This window comes from Talpa occidentalis, unplaced genomic scaffold (genome assembly GCF_014898055.3).
Source record: "Talpa occidentalis isolate TD23 unplaced genomic scaffold, MPIMG_talOcc4v2.1 talOcc4.4, whole genome shotgun sequence".
Lineage (NCBI taxonomy): Eukaryota > Metazoa > Chordata > Mammalia > Eulipotyphla > Talpidae > Talpa > Talpa occidentalis.
The window spans coordinates 88,045,701-88,072,766 of NW_023604295.1; positions in this window are offsets into that span (position 1 = coordinate 88,045,701).

The window sequence follows — 27,066 nt, forward strand, 5'->3', positions numbered from 1 at the left end:
AGTCTTCATTTTCATTTATCTCCAGGTATATTTTAATTTCTTCTATGATTCCCTCACCCTTTCAATATTTATTCAGTAGTGTGCCATTCAGTTTCCACTTCTTAGAGGTTTTTCCTGATTTGTTGTTGTTGTTAGAGGTTTTTCCTGATTTGTTGTTGGTTTCTAGTTTGATAACACTGTGATCAGGGAAGATACTTGATAAGATTTCAATTTTCATCAATTTATTGTTACTTGTTTTATGACCTAACATGTGGTCTATCCTAAAGAAAGTTCCATGTGCAATTGAGATGAAGATTTACTCAGATACCTAATCTTGTGTTCCTGGGTTCCTGAGTGGGACAGAGGCCTAGTAAGGTTCCAGTCACTAGGGTAAATGTGCTTGGAGCATCTGGCTAGTGTTTGTAGCACCACCGCTATCCCTCCTTTTTTGGTATTCTAGACCCTCGTCTCTTCAGTCTGTGCACTGTAAGTGCACTTCACAATGTCAAAACCAGTCTTGACGGGTGACAGGCAGGGGACACATGGCCAGCGCTCAATCCTTGAAGTTTTGTCTGGGAACCCATCCTTACTGAGAGCACTCAGCAACCTTGCATCTATGTCTCCTCAGTCAAGGGTGTGTGTCTCCACCACTCAGCTCTTCCCTCCAAGGGTCCTTAACTGAGCAGCAGCACCAGAGTCTGTCTGGCAGCTTCCCACCCCAGACACAGCCTACAGGCATTTCCCTCCACCCACTTATTATTTACTGAAGCATGAATCACATCTGTGTCCCTTCTGGTGTAATCTATGCAGATTTCCCATGTCCAGTAGGTTTTCCAGTTTCACCCAAGTAACGGAACTCTCTTGGTACGGTACTAATCTGGTTAAGTATTGGATCATCATCCCTGGAGCAAAGGAAAGAACTTCCGATGACATGTTGTTCCAATATCTTATGAGAATTTTAAACAATTAAGTTCTCTGGGTTTGGGGGAGGTCTTGATTGCCATTGTCACAATTTTGAAGAAAAAATTCCATGGTAGCTATCTTGGTCTCCAAGTGAAATACCTCTTTTAGTATGAGAGACTATATAGAGTTTCAAATATAAAATAAACAATTATAAGACTTAACATCACTCCATAACTCAAAATCAAGCTGGTTCCACCACCAACTCTGTTTTTGAGTCCCAATGTGTTTATCAGGGGATGTACTGCCATATGAATGTGGGCACTAGTATATGTAACCTATAAACCACTGCAAAAGTTAAAAACTAATTTCCATTGCATTTGCCCATACATCTTCTTGTGCATGGGTATAGCCCCATGGATGTGGGGCTGGCAATATTTGAGTTTGAAATGAGACAGAAATGAAAATACATATTAGTAACCAGTTTCTGCAAAGGCAATCCTGGTAATTTAATGTTAAGTATCCCTGACTCCAAGTCAGAGTGCCTTGCTTGGAACAGGTAACCCGTGAGTCATTGTGTATTTCTTTGGCCCAATAAAGCATCACAGTGGAAGCATTGGTGTGTCTCATTTTGCATAATGAAGAAAGTATTCATGTCAATATAATCAGAGTTCCCTATGCAGATGAGGACATCAGAGTTTGATGGTGTCTGGAGATGTGCTAGATGTAAAAACAAGATTCAGGAACAGAGCAAAAAAATGAGGAGAGCTGCACTTGTTCCCCTGACCCTCCCTGAGCACAGCATTTGTTGTTGTTGTTTTTTTTTAATAACTTTATACTCTATACCCTCCCATAAGCTCTGTTTATGAGGTAAAGCAAACTAAATAGTTTTCATAGATAAGAGATAGGTGGTTCTGTCTATTTGTCACTTTAGAATGCCTTCCTTTTTCTTTGGAAGTCACTCCCCTTTAATGTTACGAGGAATTAAAATGATTATTGGGGTCTTTTTAAAAAGATTTATTTATTTATGCATACAAGAACTAGGGGACAAGCCAGAGGAGCCGGGCAGGGGCGCTGAGCGGATTCACCAGAGACAGAGTGGGAAACAGAACAGGCAGACTGACTGAAATACACTGCTAAGGGGTGCAGCAGGTGGGACAGGAGAAGTCTGCTGCGCCATGTGGGTAACTCCCTGGCCGGCCAGGATCGAACTTGTGCTGCAGAGGCTGAGGATAGCTTCATGGTGCTGTGCTTAACCCCTTGAATCACCAGGGAGGCCCACTATTGGACTCTTATTTGATAAGAGCACATATGAGTATCTGAAAAACCATAGAGATCTGAATAAATGAATAACAATTAACAGTGTGCTGAGCTTTATTCAGTAACCCTAGATTTGAATTATGACTGTTGATCTTAGATGAGATACTTTTTCTCTCTGAGCCTCAATTTCCAAACCTAAAAAGTGGAGATGGTAATAGTAACTGCCTACCATGACTGGGATCTTACATTAGATCTTATGTGAAAATTCATCATAAATTATAAAGGTTTGTATCAGATATATAATCATTTTGGTCATGGATAAAAGGATTAGAAAAGTAGTTACATTATATTATCACTCTCATTAATTTTTTTCTTTCTTTTTCTTTTTCACATCGTTATTCATTTTTTAAACAATGTTTGCTTCCCACCCCACCTCAGGTATAGTCTCCATAGAATTTCCTTCACCAATACACCCATGCACCATCACCTCAGTCCCCTGTGCTCCTCCCTCCCTCCCTCTGATCCCTCACACTCCTCCTCCCCTGCAGTATGTCTCTGATTTATAATTGTTTGTTTTTGTTTTATTTTATTTTATTTTATTTTTTATTGTATTGTTATTATTTTTTTACCCTGATGTCTTATTTGGTTCCCTTATATTCCTCCTATAAGTGAAACCATCCAATATTTTACTTTTTCCTTCTGACTTATTTCACTGAGCATAATTTCTTCTAGCTCCATCCACGTTGCTGCAAATGGCTTGACTCTCATTAATGCTTGCTTCATCTTTCCTTTCTTCCCCCAACTTATGAACACTGAGATTCAATAGGCAACCAAAAGCTATGTGAAGAATTTTACATTTCACGTCCTTTATTCTTCCTCTCAACCATTAGAAGAGGGACTTATAACTCTGTATGTGGGAGTTTGGATAATTATGTGCCTCAACAATTCTGTGTCTTAGCCTTAATTATTCTTTGCTTTGACTATTCTGTGCCTCTCAGTGTGCAGAAACAGGAAAAATTGATAAGGAACCTCTCAGGGTAAAAGTCCTGGTGTGAAGATCTATATATATGCTGAAAACAGCATGTGCAAAAACTGGGAAAGTTTGAGATAAGGAATCTCTCAGAGAAAAAGTCCTGGTTTGAAGATCTATATATGCTGAAAACAGCATGTGCAGAAACAGCAATAGATGTTATGGATAGAGTTGCATAAACACTGAGACTTCCCTTGTCTCTCTCTCTCCCTATTTTCCCAAGCTTGGCTTGGGCCAGCTGGTTACACATCTTCCCCCTCCCCCTGATACACACACTTGTGCATTCCCCATTTGCCTGCTTTAGTCCTTAATCTTTCATTCTTTAATCTTTTTTATTTTCTGTCTGATTATAAATAAAAATGAGACTGCCCTTGGAGCTGGGCTACACATTTGTGATGTAGTCCCTCTAAGCTTCTCATTGTTCTTCACATGGATTCTGAATAATCCTTTTTCATTCTGAAGCCAATGTCATAGCAAGACAACTGAACATTAAAATTACCTAATAACCAAGTAATATCTAGAGACCAATATCTCTCTTAAATACAGATGCAAAAGCCCTCAGCAATATACTAGAAAATCAAACCCAACAATATATAAAAATAATTATATATCACTGCCATGAAGGATTTATCACATGTATACAAGTTGGTTCAACATTTGAAAATCAATTAATATAATCCATTGCATCAACAGAATAAAAAAAGAAAATCACAAGATTGTATCACTAGACAAAATTGAACACCCATTCATGATAAAAACTTTCATCAAACTAGGAATAAGGAACTTCTTCAACCTGATTTAAAAATCTACAAAAATATTACAGCTAATAACTTACTTAATGGTAAGTAAGTAGAAGCTTCTCTTGCTATAATCAAGAACAAGGCAAGCATGTTCCCTCTTACCACTTCCTTTCAACATCATACTGGAAGTACTAATAAATGCAATGAGACAAGAAAAAGATATAAATTTACATAGATGGAAAAGGATATCTCAAGCCTCACCCCCCCCCAAAAAAAAATGTATCTAGACATAGATCTTACACCCTTCACAAAATTTAACTCAAAATAGATCACAGAGTGAAATACAAAGTGAAAAATCAGAAATATCCTAAAAGACAAAACTGGAGAAAACCTAGATAATCTTGGATTTGGAATGGCTTTTTTTATTTTATTTTTTTTTTTTTATAGAGGCATGCTTTATTTATTTGTTTGCTGGTTTGTTTGTTTGTTTTTTGTTTATACATGCACTGGGTACAGTCAGAAGCGCGGGAGGGCGAGAGAATTCACCAGAGCCAGAGCGGGGAGCAGAGCAGGCAGAAGGACCGAAGTACACTGCTGAGGGGAGCAGCGGGCGGCAGGAGAGGTCTGCGCGCCATGTGGGACCCTCCTCTGGTGGCCGGGGAGCAGCCGGGGATCGAACCGGCGCCGCAGAGGCCGCGCGCAGCTTCGCAACCCAGCGCTCAACCGCTGCGCCACCGGGGAGGCCCACTGGAATGGCTTTTTTTAGATTCTATACCAAAGATCTGGTCTGTCTTTATTCAGAGATAATAAGATTGTCTCAGTAGAAAACAAAAAAATTGACAACAAAAAACTACTATAACTAATAAAAGATTATAGCAAGGTTCACATACAAGGTTCATGTGCAAAAGACTATGGCTTTCATACATACCAGCAATGAAAATTTTGAACAATTTAAATTTAAAAATACAATAATATTTACATTCACATTTAAAAATGAAATATTTAGCTATAAATATTATAAAATATCTATAAGATTTATATGAGGAAGGCTATAAAATGCTTATGAAACAAATCAAAGAATTTAATAAATGGAAAGATATTTCATGGTCATGGATCAGAAGACTCAATATTGTCAAGATGTCAGCTTTTCCCAACTTGATCATAAATATCAAATCACAGCTAGTGTTACTGTGACTGTAGATAAACTAATTCTGTAGTTTTCTTGGGGAGGCAAGAGACCTAGAATATACAATATGATATTGAAGAGAAACACAGAGTAGAAGGATTGACACTACCTGACTTCAAGTCTTAAAGTTATAACAATCAAAACAGTACAATTTTAGTAAATGAATAAGCAAATAGATTAATGGATCAGAATAAAAAGGCAAGAATAGACCTATACCAATATACTTAGTACATCTCTGACAAAAGAACAAAAGATACACAATGGAGCAAAGGTAGTGTTTTTAATAAATGATGGTGGAACAAGTGGATATCACATGCAAAAATAATGAAAAAAAAAAGAATATGCTTGTAGATCTCCTACCCCTCACAAAAATTAACTCAAAATTGGTCGTAGACCTAAATGTAAAATACAAAATCATAAAACCTCTAAAAGATAACATCTTTTAGAGAAAATCTAGATGATTTTTGGCTTGGCAACAACTTTTTAAATACAACACCAAAGACTTGATCTATGAAAGAAATAATTGACAAGCTAAACTTTATCAAAATTTAAAAACACTATCAAGAGAATGAGAAGACAAATCACAGATTGGGGGAAAATTTTTGAAAAAGACATATCTGATAAAGGATTGTTAGACAGAAATATATGAAGAGCTCTTAAAATTCAACAAAAAAGCAACCTGATTTTAAAATTGGCAAAAGAGCTAGCCAGACACCTTACCAAAGAAGATACACAGGTGACAAAAAAGCATATCAAAAGATGCTCAACATTCCCTAGATATCACTAGGGAATTGCAAATTAAAACAGCAAGATACCATGCAGAATTCTATTATAAAAAATTATATACATTGCTTTTTCTCAAATAACTGTCCAGAAAACTATATCCATGTGATACAGGGAATTTCTGTTAGAGTTCTATTGGCAAGACTAAGATATATGCTGCATTTTCTCAACTAACTCTGTAAAGAAATATTCATGTGATATTACAAGTCTACTGTATGAGTTCTACTAGAGAAAAAAAAATGACAATATACCACTACAAACCTTTAAAAATGGTCAAAATCCAAAACACTTGCATCAAATTCTGGACAGGGCAAGGAGTAGTAGGAATTCTCATTCATTGCTTGTAGGAAGGCAATTTTGCAAGACAATTTAGCAGGTTTTTTTTAATCAAACTAAATATACTCTTAACAAACAATTCAGGGCCACCCGTGGTGGCGCAGGCAGTTGAGCATCGTGCTGTGAAGCTGTCTGCAGCCTCAGCAGTGAGGGTTCGATCCCGGCCGGCCAGCGAGGGTCCCACATGGCACGGCAGACCTCTCCTGCCTCACCCACTGCTCCCCTCAGCAGTGTATTTTGTCAGTCTGTCCTGTTCCCTGCTCTGTCTCTGGTGAATCCTCTCACCCTACTGCCATCTGGCCTGTACCCCGGTTCTTGTATAAAATAAATAAATAAATCTTTAAAAAAAATTCAACGATTGTGACACGTAATATTTACCCAAAGGTTTAAAATTTACATCCACACAAAAACACACACATGAATGTTTTCCTTTATTTATAATTAGCAAATTTTTGAAGAACCAAGATGTCCTTCAGTAGATGAATGGAAAAATAAACAAACTTTGGTACATACAGACAATAGCATACTATTCAGCACTACAAAGAAATGAGTTATCAAGCCATGAAAGACTTGTACCAACATTAAGTGTGCATTATTAAGTGAAAGAAGTCCATCTGAAAAGATTCTATCCTATATGATTCCAACTGTATGACCTTTTAGAAAAGACAAAATTATGGAGAAAGTATTGAGATCAGTGGTTGCCTGGGTTAGGGAAAAGGTGTAGCAGTAGAGGGAAGACTGAATAAGCAGTGTACAGAGGGTTCTGTAGCACAATGAAACTACTCTATATGATACTGTAATGGTGGATGTATGTCAGTATACAGTTGTCAAAACCCAAACAATGTACAACAGGAAGAGTGAACCCCAGTGTAAACATGGACTTTGGATGATTGTGATATGTCAATGTAAGTTCATCAATTATAGCAAATGTAACCACTCTGATGCAGGATGTTGATGATGGGAGAGGTTTTGTGTACATGGGGGTAGGAAATGTATGGGAACTGAACTCTCTGTTCAATTTTGTTGTGAAGCTATAACTTCTCTAAAAAATAAAGTCTATAAAAAATCATCTGGTAGCTTTCAAAATTCTCAAAGCCTAGCCACACCCCAGATAAATTAAGTAAAGATATATAAATGTAAACTAAACATCAGTAATTATTTAATATGTAATCCCAATATACAGTCAATGCTGAGAACTACTGCCCTGGGAGAAAGTTATCTACTGTAGGGGGTCTCCGACCTAGATGCCAATTCTAAAATTGACCAGGCCCCTTTTCCTGAAATTCTGATTCAGTTGGCTTGAGTTGAGTATTTTTTAAAAGCTATTCAGATGATCTAATGTGCAGGCAAAGTTGAATTACTGATCCATAGTGAGATTGGCAAATTCCTCAGACATATGCGTCAGTCAATTCAGTTCTGACCCATGGCAGACATCACTAATTATCCCCAGAACTCTTTCACAATGAGCCCAGATATGGTCTTGGGATTCTTCTGTACTAAGCCAATCAGGCAGGAATCAATAAATCTTCAGAGTTGCCAGTAGAACCCCCTTTGGCACCTCATTGTTGTATATTTACTCCATCTCCAAATCAGGATGACTCTGTTGGGCCTGCCATCCCCCATTTCTGTCTCCATCTCTATGTCTACTGAGAACTGACATAGGAGAGCTTTCTGAGGCTGCAGCAGTTGTTTAGGCTTTTATGCAATGCTGTACCTTCATACCATGTCTGTAATCTTTTATTCTCAAGGGCTTACTGCCAACATGAACTCTTTTGTTTGAACATGTCTGGTGCTATAATGAGATAGTGTTTAGGAAACATTCTGTATTCCCAAGATGAAAGATAGCATACTATTCATATAAAAGACATATTTAGTGGCCACTGAAAACTCCCAGGAGTTGGCTGCCTTTTTGCTTTGCTGTGAAAATCATTTAAGGCCAGGAGACAGACAACTCTGTTCTCTAGGGAAGATGCAGTGATGTGGGAGGGTAGAAGCTGGGAGAACTTCAGACTACGTCACTTTCTAGTTTTGTTACCTTAAGCAAATTTCTTAATGTCTCTCAGCCTCTCTCCCCTCAGCAGGATGCAAATGTCTGGCTCAGATTATGTATTTGACAGTGCTGGTGTGGATTAGACAATACCAGCTATTCCAAAGAGCTGGAGGGACTTGAGTTGATTTTAAAAGACCACAAAAGCAATGCATTCACACTTCAGAAAGAGGAAATGTGTAGGTCCCTGTTGATTAAGAGTCTAGGAAGGAGCCTTCCTTTACCAAACATGAGAATTAGGAGAATGTACATATTTAAATTTTTTCCACATTAATCTACAATTAAAAACAAGCCCAATGCTTAAACTCTAGAAGTCATTATGTACATTCAGACAGTTAACATTTTTATTCAAAACAAAACTCCTCAACAGACATACACTAATTGTCTATTCCACACCAAGCTAAAAGGAGGTGAAAAAGAAAGTATTCCCCAAATCACAAGAAGAAATGCCTACTACAAAATACAGATAACACATTTCATCAATCCTGTATGCACGTTTTTGTTACACTCTGATATACCTGAAATTGGAGTGCATTTTACAACTCAAGGCATATCCTATTTTAATAACAGTAATGTTTTTCTTTAATGGATTATAGAGGGGCTTCTTGAAATTGATCACATCTTAGATTTAGTGAAGTGCAGAAAAACTGTCTCTCATAGTTTCAGTGGGGGCTAACATTGGAAAAACACCTGTTTTCATTTTTTTTGCAGCTGCAGAGGAATAGATTTCCCAAACCTCAGCTGCTTAAAGCAATAAACTTTTTTTTACATAATGGTTTCTTTTTTTGTGGGACCCTCACCGGTGGCCGGGGATCGAGCTGGCGCTGCAGAGGCTGACAGGCAGCCTTGCAACCCAGCACTCAACCGCTGCACCACCAGTGGAGGCCCTTTTCATAATGGTTTCTATGAGCCTGGAATCCAGGAACAGTTTAACACAGTGAAGGGTAAGTGATTATCAGGCTTTTCTGCCCTCGCTGCACTTCTACGTGCATGCCTGATGGCGGACACCTAGAGAAGGGTGTGGGCATGCATAGGTGGGTACACCTGCGCTAAGACTGGGTTTATAAGGGCAGCATCACAGGGACGCCAGCAGAACGGAAAGAGCAAAAGAGAGAGAACAAGACCATGAGAAAACACCAGAGAGCCCAGAAAAACAGTGAAGATTCACCAGGGCTAGGAGGTCTGCCAGCCTCCTGCCATTTACCCCCGCCATTTACCCCCGCCACACACACATTGCACCCCTGCCTGCTGTATACCTGGTAAAATCTCAATAAAAGCCTGAAAAAGCCACCAAGGACTCCAGGACTCTCCTTTACCCAATTGTATAGGATCATAGAGATTCTGCTCTGTGCCTTTCTGTCACTACAATTGGCTTAAGTTGGCAGGATGATTCGATGCAGACAGGTATGTAGCCCCCCAAAGACCTTGGAGGGGACGGAGGAGTAGCAGACCATAAACCTGTGACTACACTGGAGGTTCCATGGCAGTACAGGTGGTGACCAAAGTCCAGGAGCTGCAGGAAGAGCTAAAGATGCTGCAGGAGCACAGGAGGTGGACAAGGTCCAGGAGCTGCAGGATGAGACCTCGAGTACAGGAGGCAATGGCCTGCGAGGACCAGCCCATGACCCCTGAGGCAGCAGAATCATTGGAGAAGAAAGAGGACCACGATTCGGAGCTCGCCCAGTGCTGATGGAGGAAAAAGCCAATGGACTTGGACTGACAACCCTGCCAGAAGACGGAGGAACTTTGGCAGGTTGATGTTGTATTTTGGGAACCCTGGGGGTAAATGGCATTGTTTGTACACCCCAGGAGATGGGAATCGGGGGGTAGCCATTTGGCCTCTGTGGCCAAAATCAGCCTGTTACTGCCCAGCATTCCCAGATCCACAGTTCACAGAGTAATGGCCAGAGTAGAGGAAGGAGCAGGCATAAGAAGAGCCCAAGATTAAGGGAGGAAGCCCTCACCAAGTTCCTGTTGCCACACAGAGGAGATGAATCAACAAGTCAACTTAGAAAGGCAAAAGCTGGTGCTGAGATTGGGAAGCCCTGAGCGGCAATTAAGCAGCCTAAATACATTGAAGAAGGCTAGTGAGTCTTTTAAAATCACCTGTGGGTGATGCCCTGCTCATTGCTGAGTGAGGGTGAGGAGCTGAGGAAACTGTCCTTGGGGGACGGGTGGGGAACGTGGCTTGGGGTGGAGCCCACAGCCTAAAAGGGGACCCAAGAAAGGCTGCATGTGGATCATGTATGCCTGGATCCCCGACCCATGTGCTTAACGTAAAGGGTTGGCTTGAGTGCAGGGGTCTGCGTGTCGCATTGGTCACTATGAAAGCCGAGTGTTGGAGTGACCACAGACAGAAACCCTGAGGATTGGGTGATTACCCCCAAGAGGACAGAATCACCAGTCCAAGAGTGAGTGCATGCTGGGAGTGAACGTGGCGTGTAGCTTGTGGCAAAGACTACAGCCCGAGAAGTCCAGGAAGCCTGATGGTTCCCGCATGTGACAGCAGAGGCCTGAGTGGTTGCCCCCTCACATGAGCAGTGCCTTCAGCAGCAGAAGTGGTGGATCATCTGCTGGTGCCTAAAATCTTGTCTTTTGCCCCTAGGTTGGTGCCCTGCCTGGACTTACTTGTATTCTTTTGTATATTGTTTCACTGGCTATATTCAGTTGTATTCTATTTACTTTTGTGGGTCATGGCTGCAGCATTCATAATTCACCAAGGGAAACTTGTATATAACTGGTATATAAACTGTAAGGCAGAAAACCCTGAGGGGGTGAATCGTAGTGTTAATGATTATCAGGCTTTTCTGCCCTCCCGCCCTTGGCATTGATGATGGATCCCTGTGGTCCCACATGCATTCCTGATGGCAGACACCTGGAGTAGGGTGTGGGCATGCACAGGTAGGCACACCTAGGCTAAGACTGGGCTTATAAGAGTGGCATCATGGGGACACCAGCAGAAGAGAGAGAATGAAACCATGAGAGAACGCCAGAAAGCCCAGAAAAAGTGACTATTTTCCAGAGGCTAGAAGACCTGCCGTGTACCTGGTAGAATCTCAAAAGCCTGAAAAAGCCACCAAGGGCTTCAGGATTCTCCTTTACCCATCTGCTTGGATTACAGGGATCCTGTGCCTTCCTGCCATTACACATAGGTTCTTGGTTTGCTCATGAAGCTGGAGTCAAGGTGTCATGTCATCTGACTTCACTGGCAGTGAAGGATTCACTTCCAAGGATCATTTATGAGGTTTTGGGAAGAGGCCTCAGTCCCTTATAGTATGGCCCTCTCCAGTGAGTTTCTTATAAGGATAAGTGATATGGGAGGGAGGAAGGGATGGAGGTCGAGAGTCCAAGATGGAAAGATTGAACCTGCAGGATTATATAGTTACATGTCTGGGTCACACAAACCAACCCTTGTATAAAATGGTAGGACAAAAATAGATGACTGGCTCAAGAAGATGTGGTATATATGAAATACTATTCAGCAATCAAAAAAGATAAACTGAAGCCATTCACAGCAACATGGATGGAGCTAGAAGGGATTATGCTCAGTGAAATAAATCAGAAAGAAAAAGAAACCAGAAAAAAAAAAGAAAAATACCAGATGTTCTCACTCATAGCAGGAATTTAGAAAACCTAAATAAGGGGCCAGGAAAAAGACTAATTATAATAATAGGTAAAAATCAAAATCAACAAACAACTATAAACCAGAGACACACTGAGGGGGGGAGGAGAGATGGGATCGAAGCAAGGGGGGTGGTGGGAACTGCATGGGGACTATAACCAAGATGAAAATGCATACATTGAGCAAAAATGAAAAATGATATAAAATATATATAATTAAAAATAATAAAAATTAAAAAAGGAAAAAGAAAAATATCAGATAGTTTCACTTATAGGAAGAATATAGGGTAACCAAACAAGGAATCAAGGGGAAGAATAATAGCAATAAAAAACACAACAAAACCAAACAAAAATAAACAGACAACTAAAAATCAGAGCTATTCTGCAGGGGTGGGGGAAGGAGAGGGGTCAAAACAAGGGTGAGAAGAGCTCTAGGGACTATGGTGATGGTGCACAGGTCAATTGGTGGTAGAAATTCTATGGGGACTACACTTGAAAAAAGAAAGCAAACATTAAAAAAATGAACAAAGATTAAAATATAAATTATTTTTAAAAAATCTCCTGTTTGCAAATCTCAAAAAAAAAAAAAACCCAAAAAAACTAGAAACTGGCTTTTATGGCACCCAAAGCATTATGTCATGAAAATAAAGTACTAAATGCTATTTTACCCTCCTGTAGAGCACTTTCCTTTTTACCTCACATGAATTTTGTTGGAAAAGATTGAGTATACATTTAGGTTTGGACTTTAGACTTTCAAGTTCATAGTTTCAAACTCATAGTTCAGCTGGTGCAGTGCTATGGTGGAGCAGCAAATGCAATGATGATGGAAGAATGTTGCAAAGGACATTTTGGGTTTTACTATTTTGTTCGGCTAGCAATGGAGAGCTTTCCTTCAGGCTTGTGGGAAAAATGGGGAATCAGTTTATTTAAGGAGTCTCTCTTGAAAGAAATGTCATCTAAACACTGAGGTTAGTTATTCAGTAATACTCAGTACCTTAGTGCTTGTGACCTGTATAGAGCAGTTTTGGCACCAGATGGGGCTGTAAGGAGAACATACACTCTGGGGATCTCAAACTTAGTCTGTTTTTGTATTCCAGAAAGGAGAGGCTCCATGTTCCCTGTCTCACCTATTGAAGGGTAGAGATGAGGACCAGGGAAAGCTAAAAAGACTTGAAGAGAGGAGACTGGGGAGAGAAGAATTGGAGGAGGCACATGGAACAGAGAGACATGTGAAGAAGAACCCATACTTGCTTCTGATTTTGAACTTGCACTAGAGACTTGGGGGATATGGAAGAGACATTTGAAAGAAACATGGGTGAAAGACCCATAGAGAGGCTGACAATGGCAGTCCTTATATTGATCTGCTTTGATTTTTATCATTTATTTTCAGACTTTCTTGGCCACTTTGGCCCCTTTCCTGTCGTTCCATACCAGAAGGTGTCTTAGACTTGTGGCAAGATTTTGTGCCTCAGTGGCCCTACTTTGGATAAACCCTGTTTGTCTGGGTATTTAAACACAAAGGGATGGGTAACATTGGATGTTTTATTGAAAGCTATTATCCTTTTATCTCTCTGTTGTACCTTAATCCTATTAAATTTCTTTATGTGGCAGAGGGCAGAACCCATTTAGAGTGGGCAGGTTTTACTAAACATAGAGCTTCCATATGATCCAGCAATTCCACTCCTAGGTATTTACCCAAAGGACACAGAAACATCCATTCCAAAGAGCACCTGCACCCCTATGTTTATAGCAGCACTGTTTACAATAGCTAAGCTTTGGAAACAACCCAAATGCCCAAAAATAGATGACTGGATCAAGAAGATGTGGTACATATATACCATGGAATATTACTCAGCATTCAAAAAAGATAAACACATGCAATTTGCAGCAACATGGATGGCGCTGGAAGGGATCATGCTCAGCGAAATAAGCCAAAAAGAAAAAGAAAAATACCGGATGGTCTCACTCATAGCAGGAATCTAGAAAACTTAAATAAGGGACCAGGAAAACGAATAACTATAAGAAAGTGAAAATCAAAATCAACAAAAAACTACGAACCAGAGACACTTTTAGGGGGGCGGGGGTGGGAGGGGAGGGATTGGGGTCAGAATGGGGGGGCTGCAATTGTATGGGGAATATAAAAATAAAATTTATTATTAAAAAAAAATAAAAAAATAAAAATGTGGAGAGAGAGAGAGAGAGATCAAAAAAAAAAAAATAGAGTGGGCAGGTTTGGTGGTCTTTGGGTGTCCCTCATTCTGCCTGCTAACACTTTTATTGAGAATTGACTAAGCAAATAATCATTGATAGAGTAAAAAGAACACACAGATATAAAATTCTGAAGCCATCAAATTCTGATTACCATAGTGTTATTGAAAATAAGAGGCCTGGTCATCTAAGATGAATTTAGGGAAGCCGTGGATATAGTCCACATAGCCTACTTATGCTCCTGGCCCAGCACCATCAGCATTACTTGAAGCTGGTTTGAAATGAAAATTCTCAGTTCTCAATGCAGACCTATTTAAACAGCCCACCTGGGAATGGAGTCATCTGTATTTCAATGAACTCTCAAGGTCATTATGATGCTTATGGAATTTAATAAGCTGTTGGAGAACTACTGCTCACTGTAAAAGTCTTTCCTTTGGTATTAGATATATCCTCTATTCCAGCATCACCACCACCAGCCCCCTCCCAAGTGAAAAAACTATAGTCTTCCAGAGATACATGTAAGTAATAAAACTGAGAAAAAGTAAGGAAATGATTACAATAAAATCAACATAGTGATAACTTCCATGGAAAAGGGGAAGAGTTGTGGGTTGTGTATAAAGAGCACATAAAGGGCTTCTTAGCTGGGGGTGCTACTTATTTAAAGGAGTGTAAGCATGCCCATATGTCTCAGCCCGGAGTCTAGTAAGGCAGACAAATGCAAACACGATAGCTGACAGCTACACTCACAAGCTTCCCCCTAGGACAGTGTGTCAGAACTATTCTCTCTTTAAAAAGTAGATTCTCAAAACAAGTGATACCCAGCAAATTTTGTTGTCCAAGAGCTTTTTTTTAAGCTTTATCTCTAGTCTCCATTCCACTTCCTGGAGGTCAGAGCGGGGAGCTAAAAGTGACAGTCCTCCAGTCATGTGATATCTCTGGTGGCTAGCCCCATTCTGAGGCTTCACCCTAAGTCACCTCACATACATAAACTCAGGCGTCAAAAGTGGTTCATTTTGAAAAACTCCTGTCACTGAAGAAATTCTAAATATTTTAGGAGCTCTGTGCCTGGAAACAGGGATAAAGACCAAATATATTTCATATTATACCACACAGAGGAAAAAGTCGGAGGGTGGCGATTTGTCAATAAGAGATTTCTCTGTTAAGTTTGACATTTAAATGATGTATAATCTCAGTTTAGTTAGCCAAGGTGGAAGAGAGCTAGTATTTCCCAGTGTCTGTAACTAAAATTCCAAGGATGGCATTAATTGCATTGTGTGGGTCACAAGACCAACTTGTAGTCTCAGGGATATTTTGATGGTCTGGCAGGGACCATGTGTTTATACCAATAAGAGTTTCAGGGTGGTTGGGATGGGCCAAAGCTACTGGTATCACATGTCCCCTGAGGGGGGAAAAATGGATTCTAGATGGTCAAAACAATAATACGTCATAGCTATTAGGAAATGTGATAGGAACCCCACATGGGAGTACTTTTTGCCCAGGATGAAAAGAGATTCATGGAAAGCAGAAAACAGAGTCAGGTGACTCCAAAGATTAGTTGCAATTTGAACTCAGAAGTTCCTGGAAAGACATGTGTGTTCAGGAGTGAGCTGCAGAAAATTAGAGCAGATAATGGAAGGAATCTGCCTCCATCAACCACCTTGGCTCATTTCTAGCCTGTTAGCTTCTCCAAACATGGAAATACAAGGTCAAGTTGCAGAAAGAGCACACGGGACTAAGACTCAAGGCCCCTGACTTGATCAAGATAACACCCTTCACAATAAACATAGCATTAGATCAAATACAATTTATGGAGAATACGGTAAAACTTGGGCAGGTCTAGGGTGGAAGAAATGGATGGTGGATCAAACACTCTCTACCAGGAACTAGATGCATTGTCACAAATATATTATAAATCTATAACTTATTGAAAAATAAGGCTTAAAACGTATTTGATATTATTTTATCTTAGTCCTATAAGAGGAGTTCATCTTCTCATGTATCTCTTCACTTCTTTAGTGAGACCTACAAACTACTTTTTCTTTGTGGCTCAAGATGGAAAACCGTTTAGTGGACTCCTGGGGGTGGAATTTCCCTTAAGAAGGGAATCACAGAACACAAGTACGTAAAGGACGAGTAGTCTAGAATGTCTAGGGAAAGGTGATACAGAGAGAGACCCTATGTGTTTTGGGAGTTGGAAGTGTACATGAAGGGACTCATGCTGTGCGCCCCCCACCCTTGGTCATCACTGGAGTTCTATGAGCAGTGGAGTCTATTTTGACTTAGAGCTTCAGTGGTTGGCTCTTAAAGTATAGAAACCAAAAGAGCTGTATTTAAGGGACAGCAACATGGGAGCCCCTGGCAGAGCTGAGAGTTGAGGGCGTTGTTCATGGTGAAAGACACCAGCGGTTCCTACAGGGACCAGCATCCTGAGGGTTCCAAGGGGAAAGGAGACATTGTAAGGGAACCAACTGGTCTTCAACAGTGACACTGGGTGGCCTGGAGAAGTAAAGACAGCACTGTATCAAGAGGCTCTCCCCGGTGTAGAGGACACCTGAGCCTTTTGAGAGGTTCAAGAGGTATCACCTGAGCTTCTTGTACTAGACAAGGTAAGGGCTACAGCTATTTTGGTCAGTATCAGTGCTTTGAGATGTTGAAGTTTATACTAAATATGTTATAAAATGAAAGTTATAAAATAGATATTTCTTACATTTCTAGAAATCTTCAAATATGTCATTTTGACTTTTGCCAGTTTCCCTGCACCCCTAATGGTGGAAAACTAGTATTACTTTTTTGTAAATCTTTGTTTTACAGAGATATTATATAAAATGGCCTCAATCATTACAGCTGTACTGCTAGTGGTGGAAAACTCAGCTCTTGACATCAGAAACATAACTTACTAATAGCAAGTAATACAGTTCAAAAAAACACATATCTAATCTCCACTGGGCATTTGATTTCATTCATGTAGTATTTTATGGTTGACAAAGTGTTTTCTGACATAACTCCTTTTCAGGGTGATCAGGTAGGGACATTTTTGTTGACACAAACAGATACAGAAAACAAAACCAGGATAGGGTAGTGTAGGGTAAGGAAAAATATCAGGCTTTTCTGCCCTCCCACCATCAGGATAGATGAGGGAACCCTGTGATCCTGAATGCATGCCTGATGGCGGGCACCTGGAGTGGGTACACCTGGGCTAAGACTGATTTTTAAGGGCGGCGTCACAAGGACGCCAGGAGAAGCTGAAGCAGAAGCCGAGAAGCAGCAGAACAAATGCCAGAGAGCCCAGATAGAATGAAGACTTGCCTGCCAGCCTCCCAGCCCCCCAGCCTGCCATATGCCTGGTGAACCCCAATAAAAGACCTGCAAAAAACCCACCAAGGACTCTGACTCCTTTACCCGGTCTGCATGGGATCAGAAAACCTGCACTGTGTCCTGTTCCTGCCCCTTACAGGTAGTTACCTATGGTCTCTTGACTTTTGAAGAAGGGCTGTCCCGGGTATCCCAGGGCTGCAAGCTGAAGAATATGCCATATAATTTAAGGACTCACAAATGACTTATGAGGTTAGAATTATAGGAGCTTCAATTAACCTTTAGCTTCCAGTTCCAGGTAACACATTCTTTCACTGCTATCATTCTGATTCATGGCCATGAATGTAGCAAGCAGATCCCTTCTGAGAGCACCAGTTCTCAGCTTCACCCAAGCTCGCTACCACTGTGATGATGTCATATATCTGGTGCCCCACACAGGGTGGCAGAATTGCCATAAGGAATCCAAATGAGTGTAAGGGCAGGAGGAGGGCACAGCGCAGGATCTCTATGATCCGAGCAGACAGGGAAAGGAGAGTCCTGGAGCCCTTGGTGTCTTTTTCAGGCTTTTATTGGGATTTTACCAGGTACACTGCAGGCAGGGGTGCTGGGGGACCCGGAGGCAAATCTTCACTCTTTCTAGGCATTCTCTCGTGGCCTCGTTCTCTGCTCTCTCGCTTGTTCTCCTCTTCTATTCTCTTGTTGTCTTCCTGTTTGTTTCCATAACGCCCCCCTTACAAGCCTAGTCTCTCAGGCAGCTGGGCCACCACAGACGATGGAGTTCACCACATATCCGTACACTCAAGTGAAACTGGTGGACTTGGGTAAATGGTTCCATCAGAAACCGGGAAAGCCCCTGGCAACTCGGCTGCAGCGTTTGTGGCACCCAGGTGTACCCACCTATGCATGCCCACACCCTACTCCAGGTGTCCGCCGTCAGGCATGCATTCAGGACCACAGGTATCATTAATCTAATGGCCAGAGAGTGGAAAAGCCTAATACTTTTTGCTTACCCTACAATGGGTATGAAGGGGCATTCTCCAGTACCAAATTCCTCATTCCTGCTGTGAAACGCTCAGCATCAGGACCATTTATATTTAACTGCCTTATTCTCAATTCATCAAGTACCTGCACAAGCTCAATGTATGTTTGCCATTTGGCACATGTAACGCAACCACCCCATTCCAGGTAGGTTTATAAACGGTTCGAGCAGCCACATGCTCGTCGCCGTTGTTTGTAGTCACCGTACTCCTCCGCACACTCCACGCACTCCTTCACCCTCGACACTGCACCATCACCACACCACACTCTGCTGCGTCACCCTTCTAAGCCAGTCTCTTAGCTCAGGTGTACCCAGCTACACATGCCCACGCCCTACTCCAGGTGCCCGCCATCAGGCATGCACTCAGGACCGCAGGGTTCCGTCATCTATCCTAATGGCGGGAGGGCAGAAAAGCCTGATAGATTTTAACTACCCTACAGTCCACCCCCTCAGGTTTTCCTGCCATACAGTCCATATGATTCTCCTAGTTTATGAACACTGCACCCATGGCCCACAAAAGCAAATGAAATACATAAAAAAATGACTAAATTCAATTTTCCTAGGGGCAGAAAGACAGAGAAGTTATTGGTACCAGCAATGGGAGATCCCTCCCATCTGGCAATATACATGCTAATTTTGCATCCAAGGACAATATTGTCGCTGGCATCAGTGGCCTTCCAGTCCATGCATATCACACTCGCTTTGCCAGTGAAGAGGCATCAGTGGGTTCTACACGCAGCAGGAGTGGAGAGCTCATAATGGGCCACAGAGTTATTACAAATGTCCCCTTGAGGATTGCCCACTGATCTGCCACCCCAGGGTGGGTAACACGCATCCGTGGCAGCCACTGTGCAGTCACCCATGGTGTTATCTGTAAAGTGGCCTCCAGGCCATGACCCCAAGGGGCTATCACAGCCACCCAGTGCATGGGGGGAGAGTTCACAGTCCAGGGCCATTCCCAGCCCACAGTCTGCCCTGGGTCCACTCCAGATGGGGCTGGCAATAGGATGTTGCTCTACTGTCCACGTCCAGGTTTTAACAAAATGTCCAAAGTCTGTATTTGTAATTGGATGGGAGCAGCGGCACAATGCAGCGATGCCTTCACTGGAGCCAGGCCACCTTTCCGGCTCCTCTCATTTAATGTCTGCAGCACCTCCCACCTGGCCAGCATCTGAGTGGGGGCAGTGGCTCTCAGTCCTTGCGTCAGCAGGCCATTATACTGCTCTATGATCCCTGCAGCTTTGGGATTATAGGGAGTGTGAAACTTCCATTCAACACCCATGTTCTTGGCCCACTGCTCCACCCGGGCTCCTGTAAAATGAGTCCCTTGGATGCTCTCCACTACCAGTGGACATCCATATGCAGCACATAGGCGTGCCAATGCTGCCAAAACTGCCTTTTGGTCCACATGTGGAGCAGGGTAAGCTGCCAATAACCCAGTAGCAGTGTCCACAGAGGTGACTGCATATTGTTGTCCATCAGAGCAAGGAAGTGGTCCAATGATGCCAATCTGCCAGCGTGTCAGGGTTACCTGCTCCCACAACACCTGGCCTGTAGATGCAAAAGGACTCCAGGGGTAAGTCCTGGAACACACTACACATTGTTCACAAACAGTCTGAATTTCTTCTAAAGTTACAAGTAGACCCCAGGCACACACAGTGGCCCACATTGTCTTTAGCCCTGCTTGGAGCAAGAGTCTGTGCAGCCACTGCACAACATCCCACCCTGGAGCAGTTTCAAGCCATGGAACCCGGGCTAGGGTATCTGCCTCATCATTGCCTGGTGAGGCTAATGGGGCATGTCCTATGACATGATAAACAGTCACCTGCTTCTGATGCCCCAGATCCCATAGATCTTTCCATAGGGCCTGGCCCCACAATGACCGATGCTTGACTGTCCAGTCATTTAGATTCCACATGGAAATCCACAGTATCAGGCCCCTGTACACAGCCCAACTGTCAGTACAGATTACTAGATGGGAAGGCTCATGGGCCACCACCATCCATACTGCTCGCAGTTCAGTCCATTGGCTGCTCTGTCCTGTCCCAGTTTCAAACCAAATAGTGTCTGTTTCTGGGTGTACAGCCACCGCTGTCCAAGAGGCTGGCTGGACCTGGCTGGAGCCGTCCGTATACCAGGCCTTTGCTGGAATTGTTGCTCAACCCTCCTTGTAGGGACTAGCTTCAGGTTTGGCTTCTATACAGGCTTCTGAAGTTGGTTCCATACTAACATATGCCACAGGACCAATAACCTCCTGCAACTCCGCCCTTAAGGGGCTAATTGACAGGGTGCAGCGCTGTTCTAAGTATGCCCCCCACTTTGCCAAAGTGGGCGTTTGAGCAGTGCCACTATGGGGCTTTGTTGTCCAGTCCCGTACCCATCCAGCTATTGGGTAAGTGGTTCTCACTGAGACAGGGGCTGTGGCAGTTATACTTTCAGTAGATAGTAAGGCTGCATATACTGCAGCTAACTGTTTCTCAATTAAGGAATACCTAACCTCAGGCCCCTTCCAGAGTTGGGACCAGAACCCAATAGGCTGTCGTAGCCTCTCTGATTTCTGCCAGAGTCCCCACCCGAACCCTTCCTGAGTAACATGTGCTTCGCGCTCATAGAGTTGGGCTGGGTCAAAAACCTGCAAGGCCTGAGCAGTCTTTACAGTTCGTTTGGCCGTGGCAAATGCTGTGTCTGCCTCAGCTGACCAATCCCACCTGGATCCCTTACGTATTAATATATACAAGGGTCATAGAAGCTGGGCCATGTGAGGTATAAATGCCCTCCAGTAACCCAGCAGACCCAGAAAGGCTTGCAGCTGCTTCACTGTGGTTGGAGTGGGGTAAGCTTGCACTTACCCCACAGCTTGAGGGATAACCTTTGTCTTACCCGACCAAACAACTCCCAGGAACTTAACTGACAGTCCAGGCCCCTGCAGTTTGCTTTCGTTGATTGCCCAGCTGCATGTTTTCAGGCATGTTAATAAGAGAGGTACTGCCTTTTCCAGATCTGTAAGAGAGTCACTTGTCAATAAAATATCATCGATATAATGGTATAAATCACTGAAGATAGCCTTTCCCACCGGGCCAGATCTGCTGCCACCAGCCCATGACACAGAATAGTGCTGTGCAGCTATCCCTGTGGCAGCACAGTGAATGTCCATTGCCGGCCTTCCCAGGTGAAGGCGAACTGGTCTTTACTTTCTGGGGCTATAGCTATGGGGAAAAAAAGCATTTGCCAGATCGGCTACAAAATGATGCATTCCCAGCTGGTGGCTCAGACAATCCATCAAATCTGCCACTGAAGGCACTGCAGCATGCAAGGGGGGGCACTACCTCTTCATGCAAGGGTGGCACTACCTTATTCAACTCACAGTAATCTACTGTCATGCACCAAGAGCCATGGTGTTTCTTCACCGACCACACAGGCGAATTGTAGGGGCTGTGGGCAGTACACACAATGCCCACTTTCTCCAGCTCTGATATTGTGCCTGTAATTTCCTTGTAGCCTCCGGGCAACTGATATTGCTTGGTATTAGTCACTCGCCTAGGGACTGGCAGTTGTAGGGGCAGATGCTTAGCGTGTCCTCTCACCACTGCCTTTACCACATGCACTCTAAGGCGAAACTCTCCAACTGTGGTTTCTAGCCTTAAGCCACATAGTACATCCACCCCCAGGATGTACTCCGGGATGGGCGATACATATACTTTATACTCTTTCGGGGGTAATCGCCCAACCCCCAGAGATAGTCTCACTGTACTCACCTTGACACTCTGGCCTCCATAGCAATTAATATAACATAAGTAGTCCCATGAAATCTTTCCAGATTTCCATAGAGCAGAGTACATTCTGCTCCTGTGTCTACCAAAGCAAAACCCTTTGCACATTAATCGGGGACCAGTGGATGGCAAGCTGCACAAATGGCCTCTGGTCCCCGCCCGTCCCCTGTGGATGGGTTCCTTGGCCCTCACCCTCTTCAAAAGATCAGGCCATCACCCGAGGACGGGGTTGGCAGCAAGTGGTCTTCCAGGCGCAGAGCTTGTGCCTGAGGCTTCCAGGCTCCCCCTGAGCAGCAGCCCTTCTCATAGGTGTGAACCTCTGGTCTTCTCGCAGCTGCTGCCATAATTCCAACAAATATGCATTTTAGTGCTATCTACACCTGCTCTCACTAAATCTGTCCATATTTGATTACGGGTGACTTTAATAGGTTCTGTGATGCCGAGAGGCTTCCTTGCCCTCCTTGGCATTCCTTTTGACCTTTCAGAAACTACCCGTATTCCTTTCTGAGCGCGCCGGCTCTCAACTTCTCCCAAGCTGGCTATCATTGTGACGTCATGTATCTGACGTCCCACATAGGGTGCTAGAACTGCCATGAGGGATCCAAATGAGGATGAGGGGCATTCTTTAATACCAAGTCTCTCATCCCTGCTGTGAAACACTCGTCACCAGGACCACGCATATTCACATTAAACACAGCCTGCCGCATCCCCAATTCCCGAAGTACCTGCACCAGCTCGGCGTACGTCTGCCATCCGCTCACTGTCTCCGGCACGTCTCCCGCATCAGCCCAAACTGTCCGTACGGCAGCCATTATCCACTCCAGGAGGGGGTGGTCGCCCCAGCCATACCGCGGCTGTTCTGCAGCCTCTGTCGCAAGGATGGGTGTGAAGTCACGGAGGCCAGTCTCTCCATCTCTTGAGCCGTGCAAATAATCCCATCCACCCCCAGGTCCCATAAACGTAGCGGCCAGGCTGCCAAGGGTTCCCCTGGTTTCTGGCGGAACTGTTTGCCCAAGTCCACCAGTTCCGCCTGGGTGTATGGCCGATAGGTAGTAAATTCCGTCATCTGTGGTGGTCCCGCAGCCTGACCCCCTGGGGCCATGGGTCGCTGCTGCTTCATTTTCTGAGTCACCCCCAGGCGGGCCCGGAGTATGGGACCAACCTCCTCCTCCTCTCCAGAGGAGCCCGGCATCTCCGGGGTGGCAGGTTGGTTTGCCATCGCCGGTTGAGACTCAGGCAAAGGGCCAGCCTCCCTCTCCTCCTCTCCTGAGGAGGGGTCTGGCATCTCTGGAGTCGCAGGCTGGTTTGCCACCACCGGCTGCGATTCGGGCAAAGGGCCAGCCTCCCTCTCCCTCCTTCCTGAGACGGAGTCTGGCATCTCCGGAATGGTGGGTTGGTTTCTCCGAACTTCTTCCTCCAGAATCCTCAAATGTTGTTGCAGTATCCGCATCTCTTCCCGCATCTCATCGTGTATGTGCTGGATTCTAGATTGCTCTTTCTGCCTGGACTCTCGCAGAGCTGTGAGAAACACCCACCCCACGGCTCCTGCTGCCTCGCGGGCACTGCATCCACTCAGGGTTTCTTCTATTTCATGCAGGGCCTGTTCCAACTGCCCTGGGGATCCATCTACCTCTGGCCATACCTGGGGAGGTGCCCACTGGGCGAGGAGGTCGGCCACCGAGTACCATCTGCTCGTGGCCGGCCACCTGGCTATCCCTTCCCAGGTTCCAAAGGGTTTTGTCTGTGTAGAGCCGTCCTGCTTCGAACCGTCCTGCCGTCTACGCCAGTTGTAAAGCAACCAACCCATTCCAGGTAGGTTTATAAACGGTTCGAGCAGCCACATGCTCTTTGCCGTTGTTTGTAGTCGCTGTACTCCTCCGTACACTCCACTCCTCCACCCCCGACACCACACCACCTCTACACCGCACTCCGCTGCGCCACCCTTATAAGCCAGTCTCTTAGCTCAGGTGTACCCATCTATGCATGCCCATGCCCTACTCCAGGTGCCCGCCATCAAGCATGCACTCAGGACCGCAGGGTTCCGTCATCGATCCTAATAGCGGGAGGGCAGAAAAGCCTGATACCTTTTACCTTACCCTACAGCACATCTCCCGCATATGCCCATACTGTTTGCCCAGCAGCCATTAACCAGTCCAACAGAGCGTGGTCACCCTGGCCACACCAACGGCTGTTCTTCAGTCTCTGTCTCAGCAATGGGCACAGGGTCACTGAGGCCAGTTTCTCCAGCTCCTGTGCTGCACAGATGAGCCTGTCCACACCCGGGTGCCACAAACCCAGCAGCCGAGTTGCCAGGGGCTTTCCCGGTTTCTGATGGAACCATTTACCCAAGTCCACCAGTCCCGCTTGAGTGTATGGATGATAGGTGGTGAACTCCGTCTGTGGCGGCCCAGCTGCCTGACCTCCCAAGGGCCATGGCTCCTGGTGTTTCCTTTTCTGTGTTACCACCAGCTAAGCCTGGGCCCGGGGACAAGCCTCCTTCCCCTCTCTGGAGGAGTCTGGCACCTCTGGAGTGGTGGGTCGATCTCTTTGGATCTCTTTCTCCAGAAACCTCAAACGTTTTCATAGGGCCTGTGTCTCGTCTAGCAGTTACCAGACCTTGGATTCTTCTCTCAGCAAAGAGTCTCATAGAACTGTGAGAAACACCCATTCCATAGTCCCTGTCACCTCATGGGCTCTATGTATGTCCAAGGTCTCTTCTATTATGCACAGGGCTCGTTCCAACGGCAACAAGATTCATCTACCTCTGGCCATTCATGGGGAGATGCCCATTGCAAGAGGTGACCACCCTTCACTCCTTCCCTGGTGTAAAGGCTGGACAGGACACAATGCAGGTTTTCCTATCCCATGCAGACCGGGTAAAGGAGGAGTCAGAGTCCTCAGTGGCTTTTTTGCAGGTCTTTTATTGGGGTTCACCAGGCATATGGCAGGCAGGGGTACTGGGGGGCCGGGAGGCTGGCAGTCCTCCCAGCCCCCAGCAAGTCTTCACTCTATCTGGGCTCTCTGGTGTTCTCTGCTTCTCTCTCGGCTTCTGCTGCTGGCGTCCCCGTGACGCCGCCCTTTAAAAGCCCAGTCTTAGCCCAGGTGAATCCCATCTACCTATGCCCACACCCTACGCCAGGTGTCCGCCATCAAGCATGCATTCAGGACCGCAGGGTTCCGTCATCTATCCTGATGGCGGGAGGGCAGAAAAGCCTGATATTTTTCCTTACCCTACACCTGGTCTCAGAGAGCTCCATATCCACCTGCATAGAGCTGTCCTCCCAGCTACACCACTTATTGCACAACCATCCCAGGCTGGGTAGGTTCGTTGTTGGTTCTTGAGGACAAAAAGATAATTTTGGAGCCTTCAGTAGAATTTTTACAGGCCTTTCATGCAGAATCGGGGACAGGCCAGTTTTCTGTCAGAATTTCTCTGGCTGGCTTCTCCCTCACCTCAGAGTGACACCATCTTTATAGGCCCTCCATAGGCCCAAGTGTGGAAAATCATAGGAGGCATGCAAGATCGCAGGTGATAGCCATAGAAGCTAATAGTGGGAGGGCATAAAAAGCCTGTTTTTTAAACTCATTTGCCCTACACATGTTTTCACACATGCAACCCATACATCAAGGTTACATATGTATTTACTGCTCTCCATACATGCAGACTATACATCAAGGCTACATGTTAACAGCAAGGCCACTGTAGGGTAAGTGAAAAATAATCAGGCTTTTCTGCCCTTTCACCATTAGTATTAATGATGGATCCCTGCAGTTCTACATGCAAGCCTGATGGCAGACACCTGGAGTGGGGTGTGGGCATGCATAGGTGGGCATGCCTGGGCTGAGACTGGGCTTATAAGGGTGGTGTCAGTGGGGAGCTGTAGAGGGCAGGACTGGACACAGGCCAGGTTTTCTGATCCCATGCAGACCGGGTAAAGAGGAGTTCTGGAGCCCTCAGGGGTTTTGCAGGTCTTTTATTGGGGTTCACCAGGCATATGGAGGCAGGGGTGCTGGGAGGCCAGGAGGCTGGCAGGCCTCCCAGTCCCCAGCATGTCTTCACTATGGGCTCTCCGGCCTTTTCTCAGCTACTGCTTTTCTTCCTTCTCTCTTGGCTTCTCTTTTGGCTTCTCTTCTCGGCTTCTGCTGGTGTCCCCATGACGCCACCCTTAAAAAGCCCAGTCTCAGCCCAGGTGAATCCCATCTACCTATGCCCACACCCTACTCCAGGTGCCAGCCATCAGGCATGCATTCAGAACCTCAAGGATCCATCATCTATCCTGATGGCGGGAGGGCAGAAAAGCCTGACATTTTTCCTTACCCTACAGGAGCCAATAGAGAACAAGAAAGAGCAACAGCAGAACGAGAAGAAAGGAAGAAGCAGAGACCACGAGAGAATGCCAGAGAGCCCAGAAAGAATGAGAACTCGCCAGGCCTCCCGGCCCCCCTGCCTGCTGTATACCTGGTTGCCTCACTACATATGGTATAAAAAGCGCACAAAAAAAAGCCTGAGGAAAGCCAAGGGCTCCAGGACTCCTTTACCCATCTGCCCAGGTCACAGAGATCCTGCTCTGTGCCTTCCTGGCACCACAGCCACCTGTGCTGGAAGGTCACCACATAGAACAGCCTGAGAAACTTTTATAGGCCTAACAGGTATGGCAGCCTAGAGCACAGACCACATCTAGAGTCATGTAGTCGGATGGGAACCCTGGCTTCAACTGTGACCAGCTGTGAGACTTCAGGTAAGTAATTTAACTCCTCTGGTGCTCGGGTCTTACTTCCATTACCTGGAAGCAATAATAGTACCTACTATTTTGTTATAGGGTTAAATAACTGAATATTGGTAAAAATGAGTAGT